Raw genomic sequence first — 12,347 nt, forward strand, 5'->3', positions numbered from 1 at the left:
GCATATTTCTAAACACTGAGAAGTAACTAAAAATATCTGTTCATGACATTTATATAGGGAAGTATAAAATAAAGGGCATAAGGTCACATACAAGCTTGCACATGCATGTGCATGGCTGTGCTAATAACAAATGTCAATTCTTTTAAAATTCTATTTTCATTTTCTTTTAAAAATATCTAAATCAATGTATGTATATGAGTAGCTTGATAATCTGATCTAAAAATTAGTAACTGTGACAATTGGTATCCCCACACAGCCTAAATAAAACTAAAGCTCTGTCTTGCCATTTAGTGACATTCCAGGTAGAGAGTGTCCACCTCAATTTGCAGACTTGAAGATAAGCATAACGACCCTTAGGGGTTTATGTTTGGATTCCTATCCTTGTAATGCTATAACCAGGGTACAAACACATCTAGCTATGTACTTTTACTATGTGAAGTACACTTAGGTATTTTTCTACTTTTATGTCATAAAAAAAATGTCTACAATCTAGTATGATTTCATGGGCTGCTGACTGCAGTAAGTAGTAGACTGCCTTGGAGAAGCTTACATTGTGTATATATAAAGAGAATTCGGCAATGTTAGCATGGAATTTTAAAATTTGGACAGGACTGCACACCAGGGACAAATTGGCATGGTAGTGATCTCCCCCTCCACGCCCTTTTTTTTTTTTTTTTTTTTTTTAACTGCCTGGGTTATGAAAACATGAAATGAAATGTTGTGGCTTTGGTATCATGTTAGGAAATCTCTGGGGCTCTTTCTTTTTTGTTGATGCTGAGAAAAGGTCTGAAAGGATACTCCTTGCAGTTGAATTTGTTTTTGTTTTTGTTTTTTGAAAAGGTACATCTTTCTGGAATTATTTCTCAACGACCCCAGCTTGGGGAAGTGTGTTGTGAGGTCGTGTGGACCCCAGCATGGCTTCTCTGGATAGGGGTGGCACCAGGAAGGCACCCAGGAGTTGTCTGTGTGGCCATGGGTAGGCAGGGCCTACCTTTTGTTCTAACAGCTACTTTCTCAACAGTGAAAGATTCTTCTGGGTCAGTTGTGTCTTTTTAGTAGTTAGTTTGTCTTTAAATTTTTTTAAATATGTGTGAATGCAAATAATATCTGGCTGATAGTAAGTACTAGAATTTAGCTGGCTTTGCCCACCAGTAAAAATTATAATCTTGTCCTAATTCCAATATACTTCCACACAATATGCCTTGAATTCAGGGGCCATGCAACTTGGTTCATACAGATTTGTTCTAAGTGTCCAGTATGGTCATTTTTGTCATACATGCCTTTCTGAAATATAGTGTTATTGTCAATTTTCTCTTGGCATTTACATCAGATACTCTCTTATAAGCAATGGTGACAAACCTGCCTGCCTTCCTTCCTTCCTTCCTTCCTTCCTTCCTTCCTTCCTTCCTTCCTTCCTTCCTTCCTTCCCTCCCCTCTCCTCCCCTCCCTTCCCCCCCTCCCCTCCCCTCCCCTCCCTCTTTTGAAGACAGGGTTTCTCTGTATAACAGACCTGGCTGTCCTGGCACTCATTCTGTATACTAGGCTGGCCTCCAACTCAGAGATTCACCTGCCTCTGCCTCCTGAGTGCTGGATTAAAGGCCTGTGCCACACTGTCCTGCTGGTGAGAAACTTAAAGAATACTGTGGAGTCGTTGATTGACGTATTATGTAGATAACAAAAACTAAACCCAATTCTGTACTCCTATTATCTGACATCATGTGTACGAATGTCTTGCCTGCAAGTAAGCACAGCTGCTTCAGTGGTATCAGCCTTGTGTGCTCTGATCCTATTCAGTTCTGTCACTGTCTGCCTAGAAACTACAAATCTTTAGCTTGAGGTTTTGTTTCCAAGATGGCTTTTCTACCTTCAGATGGCAGTGTGCATCTCCTGACTTACAAGGTCTGGGGTTCACTAGAGTTTCTATAACTCTCTCCTTTGGTTGGGAACCTCATGAAACTCAGTGTAACACTTAACATTTACCAGTTTAAAGGATTGGATGGACAGATTCATAAAGTGAAGTACAAGAAGAATGGGTGTGGGACTTACTGCCCTGCCTAGGTGTGCCACCCTCTATGGACAGCTTCCAGAGCCTGGTCGCTTAGGTTTCTGCTGGGAGGTTGCATTATGTAAGTGTGATTGAGTAAATTAGTGACTGCTGGTAATTAACTTAAATAACTTTCTGGCATTTCCACCCCTACAAGACTTTGGCCAAAACCCCTTCTTTCTTACCCTGTCTTGGTACTTGGCCTTTCTCATGACAAGCTTCCCATCCTAAAGCTGCTCAGGGCTGCCAGATGTCTGTCAACTAATTAAGAAACAGTTACTGATTTGGAAAGTCCAAGGAATTTAGTAGTTGTATGCCAGGAAAATGGGGATTAAGATCAAACTACATTTCACAATATCCCACTTAGCACTTGCTCAGAATAGATACCAAAGTAGGCAAACAGAAAATTTAAAACTTAACAGTAAATTTGCTGTTAGAAACTTACTTTCTGCCTAAAGTACTTAAGTTTTAGAATATTGTCTTCATTTGTTGTTCAGACTTCATAAGTTTCAAGTGTTTCCAATTATGGAGTCTTAATATTTCCATGGATAAAGCATTACTTTTTTTATTGTTTTCAAGACAGGGTTTCTCTGTGTAGTCTTTGGCTGTCCTGTAGACCAGGCTTGCCTCAAACTCAAAGGGATCCACCAGTCTCTGTCTCTCAAGTGCTGGTATTAAAGGCCTGTGCCACCACTACCTGGTAAGTACTGATTTAAAGTTTCAAGTCACTCTAAGGAAAACATTACAAAGATTCATACATGACAATAGCTTTCAATAGCTCTTTTTGATGAGGTGGTTTGTGCTTGTTAAAATGATGTTTTAGCTGATGATGGTGGTATACACCTTTAGTCACTGTTCTGGAGAGATTGAGTCAGGAAGGTCAAGTGTTTAAGGCCAGCGTAGGTTGTTTCTTCAGGTGGGAGATGCCATCATACCTTAAAGTGTAGATGATGGGAGGATATTCATGAAAATAATGACCCCCCCCCCAATTCTGTGAAATATACCTGGGTATACACAGAGATATTACAGCTTATTTCTGGAAACTTAATACAGTAAACAATTGCAGTTCTGTGATTTAGTATGAACATGAACTTCTGTAATATGAAGAAAAGCACTACTTTTCAAGCAGAAAAATCACAGGTTACCTTTTTTGGCGAGTGATCTGTAGTAAAGAAAGACAGTTGAATGGGATGGGCATCTGGTATTGGAGAAGGATGAGTTATTCAATGGGAATGGAGAAGGGGATACTACAGGAGAATCAGCATCAGGACTCTGGGGTGGTTTAAGAATAATGAAAGAATATTCTAAGAAGTAGGCTTAGCCGGCCGTTGATGGCGCACGACTTTAATCCCAGCACCTGGGAGGCAGAGGCAGAGAGGATCTCTGTGAGTTCAAGACCAGCCTGGTCTACAATAGCTAGTTCCAGGAGAGCCTCCAAAGCCACAGAGAAACCCTGTCTCAAAAAACCAAAAGAAAAAGAAGTAGGCTTAATGAAGAAAACAGAATGCTAAACAGTTGTTTAAATCAAAACTTTATTTGACCTGTTTTCTGAATTGAAAGCCTAATATATTAGAGTGTAGTTATTTATATGTCTGTCATTAACACATATTTAATTTCATTGATATAATTGAAAACTATGATTAGTGTAATTCCCCCTCCCTACTGAGTTTCTCTGTGTAGTCTTGGCTGTCCTGAAACTCACTCTGTAGACCAGGCTGCAGCATACTAGCCTTGAATTTAGAGATTCACCTGTCTGTGCCTCCCTAGTGCTGTGATCCAAGGTGTGTGCCAACAAGCCTGGCCATGTAGTATAATTAATTTTTATACAAACATACATTGATAAGGATAGAATTTCTGCTTCTGAAATCCTTTGGTCTCTCATGTTTCTATCAGCCTTTTCTTGCCATCTGTAACTGCTTTCTTTGCTTGTAGCTGGATCACAAGCATGCTTCGAAAAATTGCCAATAAATCTCTCTTAGAGATATTATGACTTTTTTTTTTTATAGATTTTCAAGAGTCTCACTATGTGCCCAGTTGGCTATAACTTGGGTATATATGGGTATATATAGTCTCTTAGTGACAAGTGCCCAGACCACATTCCAGACCTACTAGGTCAGACTCTTCCTTGGTTTTGCTCTTTTGGGTTTTGAAAAAACCACAGACTGTGGTAGATAGTCCTAATTAGGGCCTGTTGTACTACAGCCTTCAAAATGGATTTAATTTTCATGTTGCATTTTATTTCCTATCCAAGTGAACTTGAGATATTTCATGAAAGGTTGTCAAAACATGACCCCAATCTTTCTAGTATTTTTGCTAGTATTTTATGTGGTTCTTAGTATATCAGCAATAAAAGAAAGTATATAGACCCTTTCTACTGCCATATATGCTCATACACAGTTTCTTCTGACAAGAATTTTCGTTAGTTAGGTCTGTTGTTACTTTATTCTTTCTTGTTCCTAGAGACTGAACAAGCAAGTGAACACCCTCCTTTTTACCATGTTTTATTCCTGGCATTGACCTTATAGCAAGCTCTAGTTACTGTACCTTAAGGCTTTATGGTCATTAAGGAATTTGTGGGACTGGAGAGATGGCTGAGCAGTTAAGAACCCATATTGTTTTGAAAAGGATATGAGTTTGGTTCCCACCACTCATATCAGGGAACTCCATTTCCAGGTGAACTGATGTCTCTGACCTCTTTGGTGATCCTTGTATATAACCCCACACACACACACACAATTAAAAATGAAAAAAAATCCTAAAAAAATGTTAAATACTTTCTGGCTTACTTTATTTTGGTAATTATATATTTGTCACCCTAATATGTCCAATTCCTGGTTGTATGAGAGAAGACTTACTCAGTTTAGCAATATAGTTTGAGTTTTGTAAGAATTTCTTGAACAAATAAATGAGGAATCTTCCCCATACATTGGTGGAGTTTCGAATAGTAGGAGAGAATACCAAGATTTATGACACAAGAGGAGAGAATAGCACAGTACTGAGTTGACTTGACTCGTGTTGATGGGATGCTTAGAAGAGAGGGTCTTGAGTTCTAGTTCTGGCAAGTGTATGGATTTGATACTCTTCAGGGAAGCCTTCAGTTGTCAGATATACTGGCTCTCGATCACATAAAATGCCTGTCCTCTGATTTTAAGAGATAGTCATTTATGTGTTTTGGTTTCAAATGAAAAGTATTTGGGCTGAACTAGGTGGGATGTAATGCAGATGTGCTTTCTCCACCTCATAGAAAGCAACCACTGGAGGCCGCATTGCCTGTTGGTTACATGAATGATAACAAGGGTGTCTATTTTTAGGTATATAGTGTATAGGTAGAATCAATGTAACCACAACCATGAGAAACCATTTTGTGGTAATTGATCTCTCTGACTTTCTGGTTCTTAGCACCCTTGTCTGCTGTCTGCTGCTGAAGCTTTGCTCTTCAAAAATGGCATCTTGTGATTAGTAGTTGTTGTAATTTAAGAAAAGCAGCTTGCAAGAGAAAGACACCATGCGGCAGAGTTCAAGTGGAGGGGTTTTTTATTAGGGAAAGGGATCATTAAAAGGGGAGGGGTGAGACCGGCCTGGGGACAGGAGCAGTGGAGAGAGGAAAGAGGGGCAGGGAGAGGGCAGAGGGGAGAGAGAGATGGGGGGGAGATGGGGGAGGGCAAGAGGTGGGCAGGGCCCTTTTAAAGGGGAACATAATGAATGTGCTCAGGTGGTGCTCTTAGTGGCTGCAGCTGAGGGCGTATCCTGTCAGAACCCACAGACAATCTGAATACTAACACTAGTTTTTTTGTACTTTGCTTTGTTGGCTTTTAAGTTCCTGTTGCACTTGTTTGTTGTTGCTGACTAGGATTTCATTATTCAGTTACAATTAATGCCTTTTGTAGTAATTTATTTTTATTGTATTTTATTGTAGTATTCTTTGCCTGCATGTATATATGTGCGCTACTTGAATGCCTGGGCCTGCATACGCCAGAATGGTATTAAATTCCCTGGAACTGGTGTTACAGTTGTGACACCAGTACGTTAAAGTTACACACACTTACACACACACACACACACACACACACACACACACACACACACACACACACACACGGTAAAATAGAATAAAGAACTTGTATGTAATGGTTATGGTAGCTGCATGTGTCTGTTTATTGACTCTTTAATGGCTCCACAGCCACCTGCATCAGAATCTAGGCCTGTGGTCAGACTCTGGTCAAGAGTATATACAGTGTTGTCATGGCTCCTGTCATCAACCCCGTGGTTGTTGTACTTTCTGCATATTTCCCATTCACCTGTCTCAGTGCCAGCAACCTGCCACTTATTGTTCTGTCCCAGGGTTTGCTGGCCTAGAAATACTGCTGTTCAAGTCTAGCTGTTTGATAAGGCAAGCTCATTCCTTCTTTTTCACTAACGGAATGTCCTCAAAGACACTATTTACCACAATGTCATCATTTCTCAGATAGAAAATAGGGTGAATAATTGTGCTGTGTCACAGAGCTGTTTTGAAGATTGAGTTAATAATGTGAATAAAACACTTAGGACAGTAGTGTGCTAAGTGTGTGTGCTAAGTGTGTGTGTGTGTGTGTGTGTGTGTGTGTGTGTGTGTGTGTGTGTGTGTGTGTGCATGTTTAAGCAAGGTCTCATTGTCTAGCTCTGGTTAGCCTGGAACTTGCTATGTAGATCAGGCTGGCCTTAAGTCACAGAGATCCACTTGCTTCTCCCTTCAGAGTTCTGAGAGTAAAGACATGCCCTACCATACCCAGCAAGTGTTTGCTTTTTAAAATCCTGTTGTTATAAATAGTGTGTTTATTGCCAGCCCAAAGATACACATCCTATGTATTCAAAACAATATTTACTAGTCTGCTGAGTGTTACCATACTTTCTTGTACTTTAGACCTTCCTTCATGATCATTTCTTGTTTTCCTGAAATCTGTTTTGTATTAGTTCCTTAAGAAGAAGTCCTGTGGATGATAAATTTAGTTTTTGGTGTTTTTTTAAATACCCTTCCTTCCTTCCTTCCTTCCTTCCTTCCTTCCTTCCTTCCTTCCTTCCTTCCTTCCTTCCTTCCTCCCTTCCTTCCTTCCTTCCTTCCTTTTTTTACTTTCTGCGTGTTTATATAAATGTTAGGCAGATGTTCATTATGACTAGGTAGGAAAATGGCTCCTCCCCTTTGGTATTCTTTCTTTTTATTACATTGGGGACTTGAGTATTGAAACTTTTTGTGTGCTGTGTGAATCTGAGAAAGCATGGTCTTCGTTAATTCTGAACAGTTCTCAGCTGTTGTTGCTTCTCATTGCAGCCTCTTCTTTGTTTTCTGTCTTTTCTAAAACCTCCAAAAAGTAGGTAAAGGTTAGGCTTTGTCATTACCTACTCCAGGCCTCAAGTTTTTCCTTATTTCATTTAATTTATGTTTGAAGCACAATCTTTACCATGTAGCTTAAGCCAGCCTTAAAGTTTTGGGTCTTTGAGCTTTTCAGCCCACTAACTGCTTGGATTATATCTGTCCACCACCAGCTGGCTTCAGTTTTTCTTTTATATTTTTACTTTCTGATTCTATGTTGCTCCTATATAGTGTCTTCAGATTCACTTTCCAGTCTTGTTTATTATCTAGACAATTCATGTTTAACAGACATTGTCCCTCTGTAATCCATTGATTTCCTTTCATTTCTATGAAAATTGTGAAGTCATTTCCTTCTTATCTGTGGGTTTCATAATTGCTAATTTAACCAACTGTGGATTGAAAATGGTGGGATAGGAGGCAAAAAATTTAAAAAAAAAAGTACCTGTATCAAACACTTACAGATAGTGTGGCATAGCTACCACTTACATTTATATTTTATCTAGAATTATCTAGAGATGGTTTAAAGTGTGTGCCCAGATCACATGCAGATACTATGGCACTTAACCTAAGAGATTTGAGCATCTGTAGAGTTGGGTTGAGTATTTGGGATACTGGGGAACCATTATACTTTTTTGTAGTTGTGTTTTGTATTGCTAGTATTTGACATCTGATTTTGTCTGCTGTTTTTTCTTTTGGCTTGTTCTTAAATGTGGTTTTCCTGTTTATATTGTGATTAAAAAATGTTAAGCACATTTTTTCTATGTAATTGCTTAGAGTCCCAGTGAGCCCAGATGGAGGATTCAGCCCAAGTGGCTTTGCTTTCACTTTGCTATGTCCCCTGGGATTGCTACTAACCCAGAAGCACTCTAAATTAATTTCTGTGTTTGAAGATTTCAAGTCTGGTCTGTTAGCTGTGAATTTAAATGCTCTTTCCAAGGTAGGAGGTTTGGGATTGCAGTTTTGCAGGGAAAGTTCCTGCTTGTTCTCTAGCTTGGAGAAGTACAGATTGTGTTCTGAGTATATTTCGTTGGCTGGTGTGGGAGAGGGTTCATCCTGGGACTGGTGGAGCTGGGATCTCAGCCTGCTTGTGTTGATGTATCCTTCAAAAATGATTTTGGATGGATTCTTAAGTGTTCACCATTCCCAGCTGGAATGATGTTTATTTGCAGCTCAGAGATTTATATTCAATTTCTTTGGTAAGGTTGACATTAGTTCTAACTTATGTGGTCTTCAAACCTACACTTGCTGAAAAATTTGGAATTGTGTGAGGATCTGAAGATATACCTTAGTTTCACGTGCTTCCTCCAAGCTGTGGGTTTCATGTAGCCCACATATGGAGGCTAGAGGTTAATTTCAAATGTTTCCTTTCATCACTTTCCACCTTATTAATTTGTTTGCTGTGTGTGTGAGATAGATGTATGGGTGTTCACAGTGTGCAGTGATCTTTGAGAGCATTTGTGGAAGTTAGAGGTTGCTGTTAGGATGTTTTCCTCAACTGTTTCTCGACCACATTAAAACAAAATTATTCCATCCATCCATCCATCCATCCATCCATCCATCCATCCATCCATCCATCCATCCATCCGAGAGGAGAGACAGAGGAAAGAATATGTGTGTGTGTGTGTGTGTGTGTGTGTGTGTGTGTGTGTGTGTGTGTGTGTGTGTGTGTACACAAGTATATTTCATGTGGCGGTCAGATGACAGCTTAAAGGACTTGGTTCTCTCCTACACATGGGTCCTAGGAATTGAACTCAGGTAGTCAGGCTTGGCAACAAGTACCTTTCCTGGCTGAGCTACCCTGCCATCTCCATGGGGTCTCCTTTAATGTGAAGCTTTCTGTATCATTTGGCTGCCAGCAGGAGCCTGGGGTACTACTGTCTGCTTTTCACAGCACTGGGGTACAGATGTGTGTTACTGCTTGACTTTTGTCTGGCATCTGGGGATGCCAGCTCATGTCCATGCTTATGCAGCAAGCACTTTTAACCACTGAGCCGTCTCCCAGGCTCTCCACCTTATTTTTTTGAGAAGTTTTTTTTTTTTTTTTTTTTTGGCAGTTCTCCAACTTTATTTGACACTCAGCAGGTTAGTTCTCATCCACATTGACTGTCTGTAGATTTTTGAATGTGGTAACAGGCACATAGGTTACCAATGTGTACTGCTTGTTTGGTGAGTCCTCATCCTCATTACGTTTTCTGTACGGTATGGAACATTCCATATTCCTTTGGCCCAGACAGCTTTATTGAGCCATCTGGAGTCCCCATCTCCTTCCTGGCAAATTTCCGGATTTCTTTGAGTTCTCAAAGAGCACGCTGCTTGAAGCCCACTCCATAGATGCGCTTGTGAATGTTGATGGTGTATTCTTGGGTCACCACCTTTTTGAAGGCAGAAAGGCCCTTCTTCTTCTTGCCACCCTTCTTTGCAGGAGCCATTCTGCCGGGCCCAAATTGGAAAGGAAGGGCACAAGGGATTTTTGAGAAGCTTTTTGACTGAATCTGGAATTCACTGATTTGCAAAGACTAGCTGGCATGAGGGCTCCTGGGAAACATATCCTGTCTTTTCCAACATTCAAGAGCACAGTGGAGAGCACCACCCTGCTTGGCCTTTCCTGCGAGTGCTGGAAAGTCACCTGAACTCCTTGTGCTTGTTGATTGAGCCACCCCTAGCCTTCTTGTTGAGTTTCTTTCCTTTTTGTATAAATTAATAATTTTTTTTTCTGTTGGCATACATGGGAAATTAAATTGAAAAAAGTATGGAAGGAGCATAGAAAATTCTTGAAACGTTAACTCTTTCTTGGAGAAAACCAGTGCTGCTTGCGGCTTGTTCCTCCTCTAGGTGTTCTTTGTATGTGTTACTCCATCTTTGTGTAAAGCGAATAACATGCAATATATAGTTCTCTGTTCCTTTTTTTTAGTAATGATACATGTGGAAATACTTTGTTATTCATGTGAAACAGTTTTTGTTAGGATGATTTATATTGATTTTTCTCCATTTAAAATAATGAGGATATACTCAGTTTTGCCATCAACTGCCCAATTACATTTTCAACAACCCCAATGAAACTCCATGTAGTTTGGTAAATCACCTTTATTTCTACGTTGTTGTAAACCTTAAGTAGCAAGTAACCTACCCTACTCAGTTTTTAGGAGAATGATCTTTGGTGAGTGTTTATGGTATTTTCAAGATTCATACATTACACACAGTAACATCTATCCAACACTTCTTTTATTGCTAAGTCCATTTAATGAGTGTACCATCATTTTATTTAGTGTCATTATTTTATTTATCATGGTATTGACATTGGGTTGTTTGTTCTTCTGGCCATGATGAATAATTGAGCTAGGCTTATAGTGCAATGGTAGAGAACACAAAAGCTATCCACGCACGTGTGAGGCTCTGGGTCTCGTCCTCAGCACCAGATGGCTTGGGGAATAACATTCCTATGAGCACGTATGTGCACTTTTCTGTGTGGACATGAGTGAGCATGTATGTGCACTTTTCTGTGTGGACATGAGTGAGCATGTGTGTGTGGTTTTCTGTGTGGACATGAGCTTCCACTTTTGGAGGTCAGATCTCAGTTGTTGCTGAGGCATATGGCAACAGTTGGGCCTGCTGGGAAATTGCTAGGCAGTTCTCCATTTCCCATTTTTGCATATCCTTCCTAATCCATTGTCCATCTTGATTATTATCTCTATTCTTGTGGATGTGAAGTTCTTTCTCATTGTGGCTTAATTTTTATTTTCTCATTGTTAATAGTGGAGATGATTTTTCCTAGGAGTTTCATAGTTAAGCTAACAATTTTAGCACTTGCTCCATTAAGAGCTGGTGTTTGTATCTGATAAAAAGGTGGGAATTGAGCTTTATACCTGTTGTCATTCAACAAATGGACTGTTCTTTTCCTGTGTGAATGATTTCGGCTCCAGTCCACTGGAGAGCGAAGGAGTGTAACAACTTCGCTTGGCCAGGGAAGGTTTCCTCAGGAGAAAAGTGTTACAGCCCTTCTCCATCTAGGGTCATCTCTGCCAGGGTGGCAGAGGACAGCTGGGCAGCCAGAACAGCCACAAGCTGAACAGACACAGGATTTATATGGGGATTCTTAAGGGGTGAAGTTTTCCAGGGTGGGGATTGGTCAGATTTCAATTCCTGAGCTCAGATTGGCTAGATCTGCTCACAGATTGGTTAGTTTTCTGCACAGGTTTAGGGTCAGATTTGGCTCTGGTTTCAGGGCCAAAGTGTGTTTCTTTCACTGGTCCTTTTTAGCCTTTTGGCTCTAGTTTTAGGGGCAGGTGTATTTCTTTCACTGGCTCTGATTCCAGGGACAAAGTGTGTTTCTTTGGCTCTGGTTTCAGAGTCAGGGTGTATTTCTTTGGTTCTGGTTGCAGGGCCAAAGTGGCTCTGCTCAGGGTGTGTTTCTTTGGCTAGCCCCCTTTCCCTACAGATGCCATGTAGCCAAGGAAGGAGTAACAGGTCTGGACCCTTCTCTAGTCAGATAAGACCACATGCAAATACTTTGTCTTAATTATTAGCCTATTTTTATTAATCCGAGCCAGCCAATAAGAAGCCCGAGCCATCGGTGGACAGTTTTAGAATTAATATGTCTCTGTGTTTTTATTTGGGGCTGATGGGGCTGTGGACAAGAAAAACTCTGCTACATCCACCTGCCTGTGTCTCCTGATTGCTGGGATTAAAGGTGTGTGCCACCATGCCTAACTCTACAGCAGATCTTTAGGATAGATTTAATAAACTTTTGGTAGCACTGTACCCTGCTGCTGCAACCTCAGATTCCTCACAAACAGGAAAACATATGGGTTCTTTGCCTGCCCTTTATGTCTTATCCTAGAGTAAAAGTTCATCTTTCTTGGAATTTTGTTGTTGTTGTTTTGGTACACATATGTTCTCTAAAAATCTATATATCATACAATCCCTACAGTATTTTGTGCTATTGAGCAATCCACCTGT

General features: G+C 40.3%; 1 protein-coding gene and 1 pseudogene across 11 annotated transcripts in view; one reads left to right on the plus strand and one right to left on the minus strand.

Moving 5' to 3' along the window:
* Positions 1–12,347, plus strand: part of Srpk2 (SRSF protein kinase 2) — a 195,857-nt gene that overhangs the window by 108,015 nt on the left and 75,495 nt on the right. The gene's annotated exons all lie outside the window — the stretch shown is intronic.
* On the minus strand, positions 9,420–9,844 carry LOC100762751 (annotated as a pseudogene).

The sequence above is a fragment of the Cricetulus griseus genome (genome assembly GCF_003668045.3).
Source record: "Cricetulus griseus strain 17A/GY chromosome 1 unlocalized genomic scaffold, alternate assembly CriGri-PICRH-1.0 chr1_0, whole genome shotgun sequence".
NCBI lineage: Eukaryota > Metazoa > Chordata > Mammalia > Rodentia > Cricetidae > Cricetulus > Cricetulus griseus.